Genomic DNA, 21,515 nt, shown 5'->3' with positions numbered 1-21,515 from the left:
TGAAGCCGAGGGAGCTGTTATCGGCCAGGAAACAGGGGGATGATGAGACTTAGTTTAATTTAGGTACTTTTTGATATTGGAGGTCTTTATTTTAATTATAAAGATTAAAAATCTTTATTTTAACTATTAAACTAGGAATGAGTGCTTATAAACTGCCCCTTTGAGGTCACCTTACCTCTCTTTTTCTTCCCTTGTACATTAATTGGTGGGTTAGCACCAGAAATTTATTTCCATTTATTCCAGTCATTACTTAACTAGCGCCAGTTCTCCCCCCTTTTTCGTAATATTGTACAGCTATATGGCAATATCACACCTCATACCAGACCAATGCCTACTGCATATGCTTTATTCCAGCTATATGACCATGTCACACCTCATACCAGACCAATGTCTACTGCATATGCTTTATTCCAGCTATATGACCATGTCACACCTCAGACCAGGCCAATGTCTACTGCATATAACTTATGCCAGCTATATGGCAATATAACACCTTAGACCAGACCGATGTATACTGCTTATGCTTTATTCCAGCTATATGGCAATATCACACCTCATACCAGACCAATGCCTACTGCATATGCTTTATTCCAGCTATATGGCAATATCACACCTCATACCAGACCAATGTCTACTGCATATGCTTTATTCCAGCTATATGACCATGTCACACCTCAGACCAGGCCAATGTCTACTGCATATAACTTATGCCAGCTATATGGCAATATAACACCTTAGACCAGACCGATGTATACTGCTTATGCTTTATATCAGCTATATGACCATGTCACACCTCATACCAGACCGATGTATACTGCTTATGCTTTATTCCAGCTATATGGCAATATCACACCTCATACCAGACCAATGTCTACTGCATATAACTTATGCCAGCTATATGGCAATATCACACCTCATACCAGACCAATGCCTACTGCATATGCTTTATACCAGCTATATGGCAATATCACACCTCAGACCAGACCAATGCCTACTGCATATGCTTTATTCCAGCTATATGGCAATATCACACCTCATACCAGACCAATGCCTACTGCATATGCTTTATTCCAGCTATATGGCAATATCACACCTCATACCAGACCAATGCCTACTGCATATGCTTTATTCCAGCTATATGGCAATATCACACCTCATACCAGACCAATGTCTACTGCATATGCTTTATTCCAGCTATATGACCATGTCACACCTCAGACCAGGCCAATGTCTACTGCATATAACTTATGCCAGCTATATGGCAATATAACACCTTAGACCAGACCGATGTATACTGCTTATGCTTTATTCCAGCTATATGGCAAAATCACACCTCATACCAGACCAATGCCTACTGCATATGCTTTATTCCAGCTATATGGCAATATCACACCTCATACCAGACCAATGCCTACTGCATATGCTTTATGCCAGCTATATGGCAATATCACACCTCATACCAGACCAATGCCTACTGCATATGCTTTATTCCAGCTATATGGCAATATCACACCTCAGACCAGACCAATGTCTACTGCATATGCTTTATTCAAGCTATATGGCAATATCACACCTCATACCAGACCAATGCCTACTGCATATGCTTTATTCCAGCTATATGGCAATATCACACCTCATACCAGACCAATGCCTACTGCATATGCTTTATTCCAGCTATATGGCAATATCACACCTGATACCAGACCAATGTCTACTGCATATGCTTTATTCCAGCTATATGACCATGTCACACCTCAGACCAGGCCAATGTCTACTGCATATAACTTATGCCAGCTATATGGCAATATAACACCTTAGACCAGACCGATGTATACTGCTTATGCTTTATATCAGCTATATGGCAATATCACACCTCATACCAGACCAATGCCTACTGCATATGCTTTATTCCAGCTATATGGCAATATCACACCTCATACCAGACCAATGCCTACTGCATATGCTTTATTCCAGCTATATGGCAATATCACACCTCATACCAGACCAATGCCTACTGCATATGCTTTATTCCAGCTATATGGCAATATCACACCTCATACCAGACCAATGCCTACTGCATATGCTTTATTCCAGCTATATGGCAATATCACACCTCATACCAGACCAATGCCTACTGCATATGCTTTATTCCAGCTATATGACCACGTCACACCTCAGATCAGGCCAATGTCTACTGCATATAACTTATGCCAGCTATATGGCAATATAACACCTCATACCAGACCAATGTCTACTGCATATGCTTTATTCCAGCTATATGACCATGTCACACCTCAGATCAGGCCAATGTCTACTGCATATAACTTATGCCAGCTATATGGCAATATAACACCTTAGACCAGACCGATGTATACTGCTTATGCTTTATATCAGCTATATGGCAATATCACACCTCAGACCAGACCAATGTCTACTGCATATGCTTTATTCCAGCTATATGGCAATATCACACCTCATACCAGACCAATGTCTACTGCATATGCTTTATTCCAGCTATATGGCAATATCACACCTCATACCAGACCAATGTCTACTGCATATGCTTTATTCCAGCTATATGGCAATATCACACCTCATACCAGACCAATGTCTACTGCATATGCTTTATTCCAGCTATATGGCAATATCACACCTCAGACCAGACCAATGTCTACTGCATATGCTTTATTCCAGCTATATGGCAATATCACACCTCATACCAGACCAATGTCTACTGCATATGCTTTATTCCAGCTATATGGCAATATCACACCTCATACCAGACCAATGTCTACTGCATATGCTTTATTCCAGCTATATGACCATGTCACACCTCAGATCAGGCCAATGTCTACTGCATATAACTTATGCCAGCTATATGGCAATATAACACCTTAGACCAGACCGATGTATACTGCTTATGCTTTATATCAGCTATATGACCATGTCACACCTCATACCAGACCGATGTATACTGCTTATGCTTTATTCCAGCTATATGGCAATATCACACCTCATACCAGACCAATGCCTACTGCATATGCTTTATTCCAGCTATATGGCAATATCACACCTCATACCAGACCAATGCCTACTGCATATGCTTTATTCCAGCTATATGGCAATATCACACCTCAGACCAGGCCAATGTCTACTGCATATAACTTATGCCAGCTATATGGCAATATCACACCTCATACCAGACCAATGTCTACTGCATATGCTTTATTCCAGCTATATGACCATGTCACACCTCATACCAGACCAATGTCTACTGCATATGCTTTATTCCAGCTATATGACCATGTCACACCTCAGATCAGGCCAATGTCTACTGCATATAACTTATGCCAGCTATATGGCAATATAACACCTTAGACCAGACCGATGTATACTGCTTATGCTTTATACCAGCTAAATGGCAAAATCACACCAATGCCAACCGTATCTTACTAATGAAATTTGGGATATGCACTAGACCCACAGGAGATCAACGTCCCAAACATCCTATTTATGTCAGCTATATGTCCTCATTAGACCTCGGACCTGACCAATAACCACATATACACTTTTTCTGTGCCAGTAACACACATACACACAAAACATTAGCTACTTTTATTGAGCACAAAGCATTGGTTTGACTCATTTTGTGGTAGTATCACAAAAGCAGACATTTTCTCAAGAAGCGAAGAAACAGACTTTAAAAGTAACAACTCTTTCTGGAAGTGCCATAATGGAAAAGTCCCTATCATTTCTTCTGTGGATAAACAATTGTACCTCCTGTTAAAAAAAACTTTGAAGATTTCTCCCTCTCTCTATTGTTTCCTGCACCCATAAGTGAAGATATGAATTTGTAGGAAACAATCCAGAAATTGTTTATATGGTACTTTATATGTAATATTAATTTATATTTTTGTTTAAATAATGTTTTGTGAATTTTAGCATTATCTCTATAGGAGGATGTACAAGTTAGAGCTCCCCTGCTTAGATTATTCTTAAACACGAAGCTTAGATTGTATTCTGTAAGCCATATGTTTTGGGTTATAGCACAAGAACACCAGTACCACACAACAGAAACCATGTGATATATTTGCAGTACTTTTAACAGGTTTCCTGTGTATAATAGGAGGATAGAAAAACCTCTGACAGCCTGTACTTGTGGTGACAGTGCCTTAGTCATGATTCCTCTAACTTTAACTTCATGCTGTTAGAGTCAGAACATATTTTTAAATGATTCCATATAAGCTAGCTCCCCTATGTGTTCATTCAGAAAACTGCAGACTTTGTAGGTCTTTAATTTTCTTTCATGATTTGAAATGTTTTTCAAAGAAAGACGGCTCCAGCTGAGGTTAAAAACGAAAATCCTTTATTAAGAGGTTTTAAAACAAGTGGAACACAGCAAGCAGGTGAGAGGTGCTGAGGGCGCAGCACTGTCTGAAATGAACATACAATTTTAAACAACTTTCCAATTTACTTATTTTATTAAAATTTGCCACATTTTCGTTATCCTTTTTTGAAGGAACATCATTGCACTACTATCAGCTAGATGAGCACATCTCATTAGCCAATCACAAGAGAAAAATGTGTGCAGGAACCAATCAGCAGCTAGCTCCCACTATTGTAGGAGATGTGAGTATTTTTTTTTTTCAACAATGGCTACCAAGAGAAGGAAGCACATTTGAAAATATAAGTGAATTCCATAGTGTCTCTATTTGAATCATGCAACTTTAATTTTGACTTTCCTTGCCCTTTAATAACCTAAAGACGGGCCATTAATGGGCTGTAACACTGGTACCGTCTGTAATGTACCCAAAGACCCTTGTCTCACTGCAATTATTAACCTAAACCCCAAACTTGCAATAAAGTGCCACGTCAACATAATCACAATAATGTCCTGTTACTTTTAACTATTCCCCAATATGACTCCCCATTTCAGGATACCACACCTACCATTTAATTAACACAATCTCCCCTACTAAATTCTTACATCCCCTGCCTAGGCATTTCCTCCAGAGAACTTTTGTTTGCGGAGAAGGGTAATCAGATTGACTGATGGATACAGGTTAGCCATGAGAATTTATTGTTGTTGGTCAGAGACTGTGTTAATTTAAAGATATTGAAGGTTGGGTTATACGTAATTATAGTTTGAAGAATGAACAAAAGAAGAAGGAATAATGCAGTGAGGGGTTAACTCAATGAGTTCTTAAAGATCTACAACTTTTCACTGTCAAAAATAAGTTTTTTTCTTTTCTACCAAGGGCTTGTTTCCACTGAGTCGTTACAAATGGGGATATAAAGTACCAAAGTTGCCGACAGCTAAAAGTAGTTTATGTCTCCATTTTAGTACCAGGTTTCCATTTAAATATTTTACGCAGTGCGGGCAGTCGGTCTTTTCGTGTATATGTAAGTTAATATTGTGTCAACACTTTTATCTGACATTGATTTCTTGAAAATGTCACCTTAACAAGTTTGTTGCTATGGTAATCCGACCTAACACTATAAAAGCAATACTTTACGACTTCACTCCTTACGTGAGAAAGAAACAGGAGTTATGTAGGTCACAAAACAGAGATGCAAGATATGAAAAAATGTTTTATTTTAGGAAAAACCTTCTTTTTGTTTTATAAAATGTTTACATTTATTGATATATCTAATATTTATCAACAGAAACTGTCAATAAGTTTAATGGCTTCCGAAGGCGCTGCTGGTAGCTCACGGCCAATATGATCAAAATGATGTGGTCAAGTTATGCAAAATCAACACTGGGGCGTGAGTAGAGTATGGTTGCTTTATCTACCGCAGTGTGTGAAGAAGCAGGTCATTAAACAGTCTGATTGTCGGACACAAAAAGTGCTACAGGATTGGATCTTGATGGACATCGATTTCAGCCAATCAATGTAGATGATTTTTGAACGACAACACAATTGGCCTATCCAAAGCATGGTTGAGTACTCTCCCAATGGATATGGCTGTATAGTATAGTTAGGAGGGTAAGCGTTAATAGATAGAAAAAGTAAATGTGGAGGCTGCTGTGCTATGCTAAAGGAACAAGTCTAATTGACGTCTGGCAAATGAACGTGTTGACCCGGTAAGAAATGGTCTGCATGGCGCACTATTAAAATTTATTTATTTAAGCCTCACTGGGTCATATCAGGCCAAGCTCGAGGCTCAAAGTATAGGGGGTCAGTGGCAGTTATTTGAATGCAGTGTTTTGTAACATGGCACAAAGGGTTGCTCCTGTTAACCCAAATTAAAGTCAGTTCTACGTTTGTCGTCAGGATTAATCTGTTGTATATTTATGCTTTTACACATCCATGTGTTGCTAAATCATGCAACCTTAAAGAGATATGAAACACACATTTATTTATTTTTTCATGATTCAGATATAGAACATGCAATTTTAAACAACTTTCTAATTTACTCCTATTATGATTTTTTCTTGGTATCTTTATTTAAAAGGGCAGGAATGTGAGCTTAGGAGGCGGACCATTTTTAGTGGGTAGATCTCGTTGAGCTGGTCATTTAAAAAGTACTTTTTTTTTAAACTTTTGCCATGTCTCAAAAAAGTGATAAGAGAATTCAAGCTCCTACCGGATGCTGCTTTGACAAAAAGAAACATATGACGTGCGTTATCAAATCCCTGGGGCCTCATGTTAAAACTTTTCTATATTGTTTTGGAAGAATTAGGTATTTTGGCATTTCAACTAAAGAATATTAGGTGTTAAGCTAGACTGTAGTCCCCGCTTATCCCAGATCAACTCTAACAATAATAGCACTCCTGCCGCATTAACAGTATGCTCTAAACCAGTGATTTTCAACCTTTTTTGCCACGGCACATTTTTTACATTAAAAATCCTGCGGCACACCACCATCCCAAACTTTTACAAATCACACATTGTAGCCTAATACAGTATATATATATATATTTACACAATTTAGTCAATTCAATTCATTAAGCTTTATTAGCATGACAGTCACTACAACTGTATTGCCAAAGCTAGAGGCATAATAATAACAATTGAGGCTGTTAGGGGGGTACCAGTGATGAAAATAAATTCTTAGGTGATATGCAGTAGTTCCATGCAAGTAAAAGTTCCGCTTGTTAGGGCAGTAAGCAGTGCACAAGTATTGAGCCCAAAAGCAGAAACTACTGGGGCCCAAGTGAGCCTACTGTTAAAGTCCCTAAGCCTTGGGGGCACCAGTATAAGAGTTTCACAATCAGTGAAGGATAAATATGAGGCCCACAAAAAAGCATCAGGGCTTGGCAATCAGGCAATGATGAGAGTAAACTGAAAAATTATAAAAGTTAAGCCAGGAGGGCAAATGGTATAAAATGCATATAATGGTAAACATAAAGGTCTCACCCAGTTAAAGCAGATGTCTTCTTCTCTATGCTGGAACGATATAATTAATATCCAGGGCAATTCTCCCTGAGCTTGAGAATTCCAGGAAGGGGAGGTAAGTGGATCTGTAAAACTGCGACTGTCGGAGTGTGTAGGCCACAATTGATCAAAAGACCTCCGCAGACACAGAAAGAAAATGGCGGCCATTCCCTCCACTTCGGCCCACTTTCCTCTATTCTTCAAGAGACTATCAATCCGGACTCCGCTAATAACACGTACCTCCTGGCCAGTTACCCCGTTCTGAAGCTTGGGAACAAGTGAATGTAGGCTCCTAGGCCTCAGAGTAGGCCGCGGTGATATGTGAGCTGTTGACCTCCGTCACTAACAGGTCTCCGCAACAGGGGGGGATAAGAAAAAAGGACTGCAGCTGTTTGCTTGACCTCCGAAGCGGAGCCCCGACCCTACGGAGTGTCGTATATCTTTTTCTTAGATCTCTCAGTTGTCCTCGTGGCTATCGTAGCAGATAGCAGATGCCTTCAAATACATGCGCCGCCACCCAAATGCACACTGGCTTAATGAGTCTCCTCTTGCTCAGATCTCCTTGATAAGAACTTTTGTAATGCAGCTGAGGCGAGTGAAATCTCCGGAGCAGAGCCCCGACCCTCCGGAGAACTATGTGGGAGTTGAGAGAGTCTCTGCGTGTCCGGATAAATACGTAGGGTAGCAGCAGCTACCGGCTTCTGTTCCACTTCAGGAGTGCACTTAAGCAAGAAGGGCCCAATTCACGGCGGCACACCTGACTATCTGCCGTGGCACAGTGGCAGGGCCGGACTGGGAAACCAGACCGGCCCTGGAAATGTTAGAAGACCAGCCCCAGCCCCCCCCCCATCAATATACATAACACAAACACACAAAGATTTTGTATGGTGGCATACATATTAATACATAACATGCAGCAAAGCATATGTGCAATCAAAGGGTTAAATTACTGGGGAATAACACACAACAGTGATTTATTCTTACTCCCTTAAATCACATGCATCAGCCATGTGTTAAGCCTGTATGATTACCTCCTCAAAATATTTTTTGATGCATAAACATTGATTTTGAAGTCCCCATAATTAATACTAAAAAAGTGGATCTATCCATTACACATACTAAAGCATCATACTAAGGCAATATAAAGACATGCAGCAGTAATGCACACCTAGAAATTGTGTGTGTATGTATATATACAATTTTTATAAAAGTATATATATATATATATATATATATATTGACCTTTTATGTCGTCAAGCTCCGGCCCCTTAAACCCACAAAACACCCCCATACCATCCTTCCAACAACCACCCTCATAAATAACAGACAACAGACTTAGCTTTGGTACAAATTGGCCGCAGCCCTTTATTCAATAAAACTTTGTAAAAACTTTAATAACTCGATAAATAAAAGTGCAAATAACTGTAAACATTTTACACATCAACCAACAGCGGTGCTAGTCCTTCTTGATTTCCATATCTTTTAACTATGGCCGTAATTCCTTTTTACTGGACCCAACCGTGCAAGTGGTTGGGCCCGTCAGCGATCATCCATATAAGTTTCTAAGGAACCCCGTGCCCTTAGAAACCCCCATCTTGAATTCCCCCATGGGAATGCAAAATACCACCACACTTAACCATTGGCCATAATTGTTCTGTAATTTAAGGGCTAGCACCCCCGCCACCGACTGGCCTGACGCCTCAGCCCAGTCCCGCCAACCCTCCAACCGCACACAGTGCCTCCTTAAAATTAAAGATAAACAGCTGCAGACCAAAGTCATTCAAATGCCCCCCATCGGGCAGATAGAACTCACCCACTCCAACCTCAGCTAAGTCTGAGTAGTCCACCACCACACCAAGTTTCTGCACAAATGTCCCCATGATCCTATTTACTAGACCCCATGAGCCGTCGATTAACATCCCCTTGACAAATTTTCAAGCATTCAACACTTAAAGAATACACAGACACCTTATGTTTGAAAAATACTGGCCACAGCCCGTTTAGTAAATAACAAGTTTAAAAGACACCAAATACATAACTCCTTAACCATGTAAACTCAGCCAACTATGAAGATGCTAGCTCCCAAACTTAATTCACTAACCTCCATTTACTTGTTGACCGGGCCGTATATAAATTCACCTGGACTTAAATAAGCCCGTTATTTTTTTACAAACCCCAAGCTCCAAGGAACACCGTGTCCAAGAAGCTACTTAACCTAATCGCCCACCCCATGGGGAGGCTAACCCACCACACATTGCACTCCACGCATAAGGCTGCAACCAGCTTGTTCAGCTCCTGCCTCCTGGTAAGGCCATAATGGAGCCATTCCATCCTCCAACCAATCTCGTAACCATGGTAGACCATACAACGGTTAAACCCTGGAAAAGCTCCCAAAAACTTCCCCAAACCACCTTAATCTTACTCACCAGGCTTCCCTGAGTCAACCAAAATTATTACCCTGGCCTGGACCACTAGTACCCCCCTATACTGGAACAATTCAGCGTAAACCACCACCGGCGGCAACATGCAAGCCAATATGGGGGCCCCGTACTCCAAACCCTCCAATAGTATTGCTGCTTATCAAAAACCCAGGCTGGAGGCCCTCCTTCTCAACCAGAGCCGCACACCAGGGACAAATAATTTTAAATCGGCCCACTACCCACATGTTTACCAGACCTACGACAATCTGAACGGAACAACCATAAACAAATGAAACACCCAAATACTAGACACCCTCCAACAAAAGAGCCTAGAATAACCTCCGCTTACCCACACCTTTTGCCACCAAACTCCCTACAGCAGCTTCAGTGGCTGCCCAAATTCTCAAGGAAAATGGACACTTTGAAACCGTGGTAGCCACGTGCCACATAACCCAGCCATATATCCCAGGTGACAAATCAGCAGGAGTCCAATCCTCCACAACCCTTGTAGCAAAAAACCCCAACACCTGAATTGACACCATCTCCAATGCCCCTAACTTAAATCAATTCATTCCATTCCGCTCAAAATTTTATCATAGGTGAACCCCGTTTTCGTGCTATTGAAGCCACACCGGGAATACTCTCCCCCACTCCGTTCGCCCATGGCGAGAACTCCAAGTAGCGATGCCACCAGAAATTCGAAAATGCAATGGCCAGTGAGTTATAAAACCAGGGATGTGTATCGCTCCCATCAACCCATGGAAACACAGCCATTGCAACCCAACTGCCCTAACCATTCAATGACCGTGTGATTAGGGGTGGGGGGGAGCAGATACTATGTCCCTGCTGACACCACCCCCCAGCTGTCAGTGTGGACAACACTGACCCATACTCAAACATGGCCACCAGCACTGGAATAACTCAAGAAAACTAAATCATCACCCATTCTACCCTTTCCATTTTGCTGGACATTTAGGCGTGCACTAAAAGAACCTCATCTCCGTCTGTAATCAAACCTTTGACCCCCAGTGCTCTGCACTCCATTATAACAAACATAACAGTAAAACTAAGAACATAATCACTGATGGCAGTCCTTCCAACTTATCAATGCTAGGTATCCCCACAATCTTCAGCCATTCTACAACATCATCCCTGATGCATGACAGGCAAGGGTATTGGCCGGCCAGGCAAATAGAAACCCATACAGGATAACAAGTATCACCTTTGCTCCTTTATGGCTCATTCACGTACATGAATCAGCTGATTCCATGTATTAAAGTGGACATATACGGTGTCTTTATCTTATCTGCAGGTATAATCAGATCTCATTACTGTATCACATTGTGTACAGATACATGTGTCTGTATCTTATATCTATAGGTATAATCAGACCTCATTACGTTATCACATTGTGTACATATACATGTGTCTGTATCTTATATCTGTAGGTATAATCAGATCTCATTACTGTATCACATTGTGTACATATACATGTGTCTTTATCTTATATCTGTAGGTATAATCAGATCTCATTACTGTATCACACTGTGTACATATACATGTGTCTGTATCTTATATCTGTAGGTATAATCAGATCTCATTACTGTATCACACTGTGTACATATGCATGTGTCTGTATCTAATATCTGTAGGTATAATCAGATCTTATTACTGTATCACATTGTGTACATATACATGTCTATGTGTCTTATATCTGTAGGTATAATCAGATCTCATTACTGTATCACATTGTGTACATATACATGTGTCTGTATCTTATATCTGTAGCTATAATCAGATCTCATTACTTTATCACATTGTGTACATATACATGTGTCTGTATCCTATATCTGTAGGTATAATCAGATCTCATTACTGTATCACATTGTGTACATATACATGTGTCTTTATCTTATATCTGTAGGTATAATCAGATCTCATTACTGTATCACATTGTGTACATATACATGTGTCTGTATCTTATATCTGTAGGTATAATCAGATCTCATTACTATATCACACTGTGTACATATACATGTGTCTGTATCTTATATCTGTAGGTATAATCAGATCTCATTACTTTATCACATTGTGTACATATACATGTGTCTTTAGCTTATATCTGTAGGTATAATCAGATCTCATTACTGTATCACACTGTGTACATATACATGTCTGTATATTATATCTGTAGGTATAATCAGATCTCATTACTGTATCACACTGTGTACATATACATGTGTCTGTATCTTATATCTGTAAGTATAATCAGATCTCATTACTGTATCACATTGTGTACATATACATGTGTCTGTATCTTATATCTGTAGGTATAATCAGATCTCATTACTGTATCACACTGTGTACATATACATGTGTCTGTATCTTATATCTGTAGGTATAATCAGATCTCATTACTTTATCACATTGTGTACATATACATGTGTCTGTATCTTATATCTGTAGGTATAATCAGACCTCATTATTGTATCACATTGTGTACATATACATGTGTCTGTATCTTATATCTGTAGGTATAATCAGATCTCATTACTGTATCACACTGTGTACATATACATGTGTCTGTATCTTATATCTGTAGGTATAATCAGATCTCATTACTGTATCACATTGTGTACATATACATGTGTCTGTATCTTATATCTGTAGGTATAATCAGATCTCATTACTGTATCACATTGTGTACATATACATGTGTCTTTATCTTATATCTGTAGGTATAATCAGATCTCATTACTGTATCACATTGTGTACATATACATGTGTCTATCTTATATCTGTAGGTATAATCAGATCTCATTACTATATCACACTGTGTACATATACATGTGTCTTTATCTTATATCTGTAGGTATAATCAGATCTCATTACTGTATCACATTGTGTACATATACATGTGTCTTTATCTTATATCTGTAGGTATAATCAGATCTCATTACTTTATCACACTGTGTACATATACATGTGTCTGTATCTTATATCTGTAGGTATAATCAGATCTCATTACTGTATCACACTGTGTACATATACATGTGTCTGTATCTTATATCTGTAGGTATAATCAGATCTCATTACTGTATCACATTGTGTGCATATACATGTGTCTGTATCTTATATCTGTAGGTATAATCAGATCTCATTACTGTATCACATTGTGTACATATACATTTGTCTGTATCTTATATCTGTAGGTATAATCAGATCTCATTACTGTATCACACTGTGTACATATACATGTGTCTGTATCTTATATCTGTAGGTATAATCAGATCTCATTACTGTATCACATTGTGTACATATACATGTGTCTTTAGCTTATATCTGTAGGTATAATCAGATCTCATTACTGTATCACACTGTGTACATATACATGTCTGTATATTATATCTGTAGGTATAATCAGATCTCATTACTGTATCACACTGTGTACATATACATGTGTCTGTATCTTATATCTGTAAGTATAATCAGATCTCATTACTGTATCACATTGTGTACATATACATGTGTCTGTATCTTATATCTGTAGGTATAATCAGATCTCATTACTGTATCACACTGTGTACATATACATGTGTCTGTATCCTATATCTGTAGGTATAATCAGATCTCATTACTGTATCACATTGTGTACATATACATTTGTCTGTATCTTATATCTGTAGGTATAATCAGATATCATTACTGTATCACACTGTGTACATATACATGTGTCTTTATCTTATATCTGTAGGTATAATCAGATCTCATTACTGTATCACATTGTGTACATATACATGTGTCTTTATCTTATATCTGTAGGTATAATAAGATCTTATTACTTTATCACATTGTGTACATATACATGTGTCTGTATCTTATATCTGTAGGTATAATCAGATCTCATTACTGTATCACACTGTGTACATATACATGTGTCTGTATCTTATAGCTGTAGGTATAATCATATCTCATTACTGTATCACACTGTGTACATATACATGTGTCTGTATCTTATATCTGTAGGTATAATCAGATCTTATTACTGTATCACACTGTGTACATATACATGTGTCTGTATCTTATATCTGTAGGTATAATCAGATCTCATTACTGTATCACACTGTGTACATATACATGTGTCTGTATCTTATATCTGTAGGTATAATCAGATCTCATTACTATATCACACTGTGTACATATACATGTGTCTGTATCTTATATCTGTAGGTATAATCAGATCTCATTACTGTATCACAGTGTGTACATATACATGTGTCTGTATCTTATATCTGTAGGTATAATCAGATCTCATTACATTATCACACTGTGTACATATACATGTGTCTGTATCTTATATCTGTAGGTATAATCAGATCTCATTACTGTATCACATTGTGTACAGATACATGTGTCTGTATCTTATATCTATAGGTATAATCAGACCTCATTACGTTATCACACTGTGTACATATACATGTGTCTTTTTCTTATATTTGTAGGTATAATCAGATCTCATTACTGTATCACACTGTGTACATATACATGTGTCTGTATCTTATATCTGTAGGTATAATCAGATCTCATTACTGTATCACATTGTGTACATATACATGTGTCTGTATCTTATATCTGTAGTTATTATCAGATCTCATTACTGTATCACATTGTGTATATATACATGTGTTTGTATCTTATATCTGTAGGTATAATCAGATCTCATTACTATATCACATTGTGTACATATATATGTGTCTGTATCTTATATCTGTAGGTATAATCAGATCTCATTACTGTATCACACTGTGTACATATACATGTGTCTGTATCTTATATCTGTAGGTATAATCAGATCTCATTACTGTATCACATTGTGTACAGATACATGTGTCTGTATCTTATATCTATAGGTATAATCAGACCTCATTACGTTATCACACTGTGTACATATACATGTGTCTTTTTCTTATATTTGTAGGTATAATCAGATCTCATTACTGTATCACATAGTGTACATATACATGTGTCTTTATATGAGATCTGTAGGTATAATCATATCTCATTACTATATCACATTGTGTACATATATATGTGTCTGTATCTTATATCTGTAGGTATAATCAGATCTCATTACATTATCATATTGTGTACATATACATCTGTCTATCTTATATCTGTAGGTATAATCAGATATCATTACTGTATCACATTGTGTACCTATTGGCCACAAACTGATCCCCATACTTGTATAGAACAATGTGAAATTAACACTTTATTACCCCATCTCCTCCTTACCCCACTGGGAGTGCAATGTCCACTACAAGCTATGGCAACACATTTTGGCCTTGATGCCAAATCTAAGGATGGTTGGGTATACTATAGTGGAATTACCCTTTTACATCAACCTATATAAGGGTAATTGAAATACGTGTGACAATTCAATACATCCCACCAGGCAGAGTGGACCCCTGGGAAAAACCACAGGTGGAAAACACCCTGAGTAAAAATGTCCCTTCAAGATAAAAGTATGTTAAATACTACCAATAGGACCCGACGCCGACACGGAAATCCCCTCACCAGAGGAAATACCACAATCATATTAGTGATCTCAAAGCAGTAAATTCATAGTTGCAATGCAAGATCCGAGTATCCTCCGAAAGAGGGCGATATCCAATCGCCATACACATATATATATCATATTATCCACATCATCAGGCATATGCAAAGCACCAACAGAGCTTGCAATGCTATAAAGTTAGTCTGAACCCAAGGTAATTTTTTAGAGATCAAAACTTTTAGAGGGTCTGCACAAAGTTTTACTGCTGCAGTCTACCCTTAGGAAGATGATCTACAACCCTCTTGGCTTATGCTAAAACTGTACCCTATTAGTGTCACATTATACTACCTAACATAAGTAATGGTGCCACCGACAGTGCTGTGACCCCTTTTGTAATGAAAGAGATTGTAACATATGAACTCCCGTACAATGAAAGAATACCCACCATATCATGACACACATCCTTCAGAGGAATAAATTGGAAAAAACCTTAAAGAATAATTCTCAAATGAGAAATGATTGCATGGACCATTTGTCTAATGTACATATTAAATCCTATAAATTATAGAAATACATTTATATGACAACACATACACATGATTATATCCACCAAAGGAAAGAAAACATAAAATTATTTTAAAGGCACAGACTACATCATAATTTCCATTTTAAAAAAACAAACAAACTAGATAATCCCTTACTTGTTCCCAAGTTTTGCAAAAAGCCAACTGGAATATAATGTGTTACCTTTGTGATTATCTTATATCTAAACCTCTGCAGGCAGCTCCCTTATCTCAGTGCTTTGCCAGACATGCAGATTGGCCCTCATTGCCAACTCCTAAATACCTCCACGGGAGTAAGCGCAATGTTATCTAAATGAAAACCAGTATGTAGTTCTGTCTAACTGTGTCAAACTTTCAAATTGCTCTGAGCCAAGAGGTGGTTCCAATATTTCAGAAAATTAGTTTGAGCCCACTTAGGTTTAGATTTTCAACATTACCAACAAGGGAAAAAGGCAAATCCAATGATAAACTTCCACTAGAAAGTTGTTTAGAATTTCAAGCCACATCCAAATCAAGAAATGTAATTATTTTGGCAAAACTGACCCTTAATGAGATTATAAGCAACATACAGTTAACCACCACTAGATGGCAGACAAAACAAATGAAATCTTAGAAAATAAGCAAAACTGTTCTAAGCCCTGAATGCAGAGCAGAGTGAAACCAGCACACCATGACAACAAGTAATAAAGTTAAACTGACATTGTATATAATATGTATATCCCCTTATAGATCCAAACCAACATGGAGATAAAAAACAACAAAAACGAAAAACTTCCCATCTGAAAGAGAAAACCTCCTGGTAGCATAGGGTAGCATATCCCATAAGGAATATCATCTACCTCCCCTTAATCAGCCACTGTTTTTATTTTCACTAACTAAATGCAACAAATATATACCCCCCACTGATCCAGCACAGAGCGATATTGAACCAAAAAGGACCAGCGGCGGGAAGGTTAACCCCCGCCCCTGGATCTCACATAGCAAGTGCTCCCCATACAGTCAAGCACAATAAACCTGAAATATGTCCCATAACATTTAAGACAGCATGCAGCACCATGCCCAATGTAAAGAAAATCCCCTACGACACGCACCCACATGCACAAGTATAGTAGCCAAACTAATAAAAGCACCGCAATGGCAGCGAGTGTTTTTTATGTCACCCTGAGAATAAAAGGGGGGCATGTATCCCACGTGTCAGTAACCAAACTGTAAGCTAGTGAGTACCAGGCAATCTAAGGGAAAAGAGGGGAGTTCAAGCATACTCTAACTGTAACAACAAGCAGAGCTGCATGAAATCAATTAGGAGCCGTTTCTGTCACTGGCCCCTCAGTTAAACTGCTCTGTATCTCCATAAAGGCATATGGTCTGTGCAGCCCTAATGCCCCCAGAGTCACTACTGCAAATACTGGTGCACCTCTAGCATGTATTCAAACACCCAAATCCTCAGACTGCAAATACCCGTGTCCTATGTCCCAGCACTAACAACCCCATGCACGCCACTAACATCCTCTTACCACTCTCAGTCTGCTGCTCCAAACTAATCCTGTGAGACACAAGACAGACTCTCTAGTGCTGCAGAGGCTGACGCTGCAGATTCAAGCGCGGACCCAGTGCAGGGAAAAACCCCTCCTCATTAGAGACAATAAATACCTCGCATACCAACTCAGCAGTTGAATGGAAGCAAACTGTCAAATGTCCCCTTATCAGTCAGGCAATAAAGGCAGAAAATACATTAACAGCCGTGCCTGTGGGGGGAATAACAGACAGTCATCCTAATCTAAACTCTTCCAACTCAGATACTGTCCCCGAGCTCAAGGAGTGGGATTAACCCCTAATGTGCTTAGACCCTCTACCCATGAAGGATAAGCAATTACCTTAAGGGCTCCAGCTGCAGGGGCAGGATCATGGCACACAAGACAAAACTTCTTGCTGTCATGAAGAAGATGTTTTCTCTACTCCTACAATAACAATCTGCTGGTTTTCCCGCTCAGCCCACATCTTTAACACTTTGCCTACAGCTCCTCCTATAGCACCTCCTACCCCATACAGGGCCTCTTCCTCCCCAGGTCAAAGCTCCCTCCATCTACGCTTTGCTGCCTCCAGGAGCCACTATATATACTTTTAGAAAAACTGTATCTTGGCTGATGAGCCCTTCTTTTAAAATTTGTATCTTTAGTGTGATGAGCCCTGCTTCTGTCCAAGTATGCATTCAAGGCAAAGAGCAGTAAATAATTCCAGGAGGGGGAGGGGGTCTGCTCCTCTGAGAAACGGTTGTGCCTTTTTGAGATCAAATACACAGTAGATGCAGTTAACCAACAGAGACAGGACTGCAGTGTAAATATGTTACAGCCTTTTTTACACCCATGAGGTTATCTGCATCTACTAGTATTTGAGCTGTTTCTCAGGAGGTTATGTGGGAGGAGATTTCTCTGTGCTCAGTGTTGTGCAGAAGGAGAGTTTTTACAGCTCAGCTACACTTCCATATCATCTGTTTAGGCTTCAGAAGTCCCTAGGAGGAATTACAAGTTGCTCATCCTCCTCAACTCTAGTCTCCTGTGCGCAGCTGGGACAGTTGGTAAGGGGGCGGGATCTGTCTATGCATACATTGCTGGGCTGCACTCCCTAGTTCCACACTACTGCTGGTCAGGTGTCATGTTTAATGCCCTCACAAGTGTCAACCACTAGTTGGCTCTGCACCCAGGGAATTGAGCATGGGGAGAAAACACTAATTACCAGAGTGATGATGTCTTTTTCCCCATTCCAGCATGCAGCAGCCGCTCCAGAGGGACATCCCCAGTTCCCACATGATTGCTGCTCCGGGGACCGGACGAGAGCCCCTCCCTCCTCCTCTGATTTGTCCAGTTAATCAGCATCTTGCTGCATGGCAATCTGGGACATGTAGTCTCCCAAACTAGCAGAGTTAGCATTTAAAAAACAACGGCTTTTTAATTGCATATTCCAGTGCGGCCTTCCCGACCCTCCTTACCTGACCTGGTGCTCACATCATGCCTGAATCAGTGGCTGAGCCTGTTTGTTGCTTTACTTGCTAACGGCTCTGCCACTGCGCTCCCTCACAACTGTGCTTTGCTATTGCTAGTTTGCTGCTCTACACACACTGCAGCTGCGCCTGCCAGCCCACCGGGATTTTTCCCGGTGTCCCGGCGGCCCAATCCGGCCTTGCCCATGGTTGAAAATCACTGCTCTAAACCCTTTGCAACATAGCATAATATAATTAACACGGGTGTGGTATGTGTACCCAAAAGAATACTGGCTATGGCAGATTATCCCATATTGGAAACATTGAACGTTTCCATATAGATCCAAGACAGATACGGCTTATTTTGTAATATAATTAGAACCATTCCTACTTATATAAAATTGGGCGTAATGTAAAAGGATAAGCAACATATTGCAATGAGTCATAATGATTGTTCTTTGCACCACTATCTTGCAGTATATATGTTCTGTGGTTACAGGAGCAGAGAGTTTACTGACCGTCTCTATATTGGACACAAAGAAAAGTACTCTCCAGCTGTGATGAATAAAACAACCTTTATTGTGCATACAGGGTCCAAATAAGCAACGTTTCGGGCTAACACTAAGCCCTTTTTCAAGCTTGACATATAATGAATATAACAATGTTTAAATAGCCATAATGGCGCCAAATAATTGTGATTAACAGATTAATATCCCCATCTAGTGGTAAAAAGTGAATACTTCATGTGTAAAAAATGTTACAATGTGTCTACTACAAAATAGTTAATACAATAGTTTCCCTAGTGGTCTTATAAATATGTATGTGCAAATATCCAAGATAATATATAAATACAAACATAATATAATATATTTATTTATTATTAAAAGTTAAACATAAAAAATAAGTACTCATTTTAATGTAAATTTCATATAGAAAACCACAATTAAATAAATCTTTTTCATTTTCTAAAAAAAGGATATATATAAGAATCATCCTAAAGGGACCTTTATTCTTTTATCCGGGGTAGATTCTTTGGCCTCTAGTTATCAACGTGTCTACCTCAAATACGCTAGAATTCCGCAGCGTATTTGAGACGAGGCTGATTCGCCTTAGTTATCAAGCCCTAGACACCGGCAAAAGTAGAATTTAGTGACGTAAGCTTCGATCCGCCGGACTCAGTCCGACACAGATCGATTCTTACGTCACTCCAGATGTTCCGCACACAAGTTCCCATAGGAATGAATGGGAGTCTGACCATAGCGAAAGTTCATGTTCGCTGCTGCTAGATATCCCATTCATTCCTATGGGAGCTGTCTACACCTAACACCCTAACATGTCCCCCGAGTCTAAACACCCCTAATCTGTCCCCCCTACACCGCCGCAGCTAAATAAAGTTATTACCCCCTAAACCGCCGCTCCCGGACCCCGTCGCCACCTACATTATACCTAGTAACCCCTATCCTGCCCCCCCTATACCGCCGCCACCTATAATTAAGTTATTAACCCCTATCCTGATGATCCCGGACCCCACCGCAACTAAATAAATAGTTTAACCCCTAAACCGCCGCTCCCGGACCCCGCCGCAACCTATATTAAACTTATTAACCCCTAATCTGACCCCCTACACCGTCGCCACCTATAATAAATGTATTAACCCCTATCCTGCCCCCCTACACTGCCGCCACTGTAATAAAATTATTAACCCCTAAACCTAAGTCTAACACTAACCCTAACACCCCCCTAACTTAAATATTAATTAAATAAATCTAAATAAATTAACTCTTATTAACTAAATTAATCCTATTTAAAACTAAATACCTTTAAAATAAACCCTAATATAGCTACAATATAAATAATAATTATATTGTAGCTATCTTAGGATTTACTTTTATTTTACAGGCAACTTTCAATTTATTTTAACTAGGTACAATAGCTATTAAATAGTTATTAACTATTTAATAGCTACCTAGTTAAAATAAAGACAAATTTACCTGCAAAATAAAAACTAACCTAAGTTACAATTAACACTACACTATACTTTAATAAATTATTCCTATTTAAAACTAAATACTTATCTGTAAAATAAACCCTAAGATAGCTACAATGTAATTAATAATTACATTGTAGCTATTGTAGGATTTATATTTATTTTACAGGTAACTTTGTATTTATTTTAGCTAGTTAGAATAGTTATTAACTATTTAATAACTACTTAGCTAAAAGAAATACAAAATTACCTGTAAAATAAATCCTAACCTAAGTTACAATTAAACCTAACACTACACTATCATTAAATTAATTAAATAAATTACATACAAATAACTACAATTAAATTCAATTAAATAAACTAACTAAAGTACAAAAAATAAAAAAAGCTAAGTTACAAAACATTTAAAAAATAATACAACAATTTTAAGCTACTTACACCTAATCTAAGCCCCCTAATAAAATAACAAAGCCCCCCCAAATAAAAAAATTCCCTACCCTATTCTACATTAAAAAGTAAACAGCTCTTTTACCTTACCAGCCCTTAAAAGGGCCTTTTGCGGGGCATGCCCCAAAGAAAACAGCTCTTTTGCCTGTAAAATAAAAATACAACCCCCCCAACATTAAAAC

At 38.7% G+C, this 21,515-nt stretch overlaps 1 protein-coding gene across 1 annotated transcript in view; it reads right to left on the bottom strand.

Moving 5' to 3' along the window:
- LOC128664944 (uncharacterized) overlaps positions 1-17,869 on the bottom strand; it is a 57,797-nt gene extending 39,928 nt beyond the window's left edge. Inside the window, exon 1 of the mRNA XM_053719735.1 lies at positions 17,797-17,869. The gene's annotated coding sequence lies outside the window, so the exon portion shown is untranslated. The remainder of the gene's footprint in view (positions 1-17,796) is intronic.
- Between the last annotated feature and the right edge of the window lie 3,646 nt (positions 17,870-21,515).

The sequence above is a fragment of the Bombina bombina genome, chromosome 6 (assembly GCF_027579735.1).
Source record: "Bombina bombina isolate aBomBom1 chromosome 6, aBomBom1.pri, whole genome shotgun sequence".
NCBI classification, from domain to species: domain Eukaryota; kingdom Metazoa; phylum Chordata; class Amphibia; order Anura; family Bombinatoridae; genus Bombina; species Bombina bombina.
This window is presented reverse-complemented; position numbering and strand designations above follow the sequence as displayed.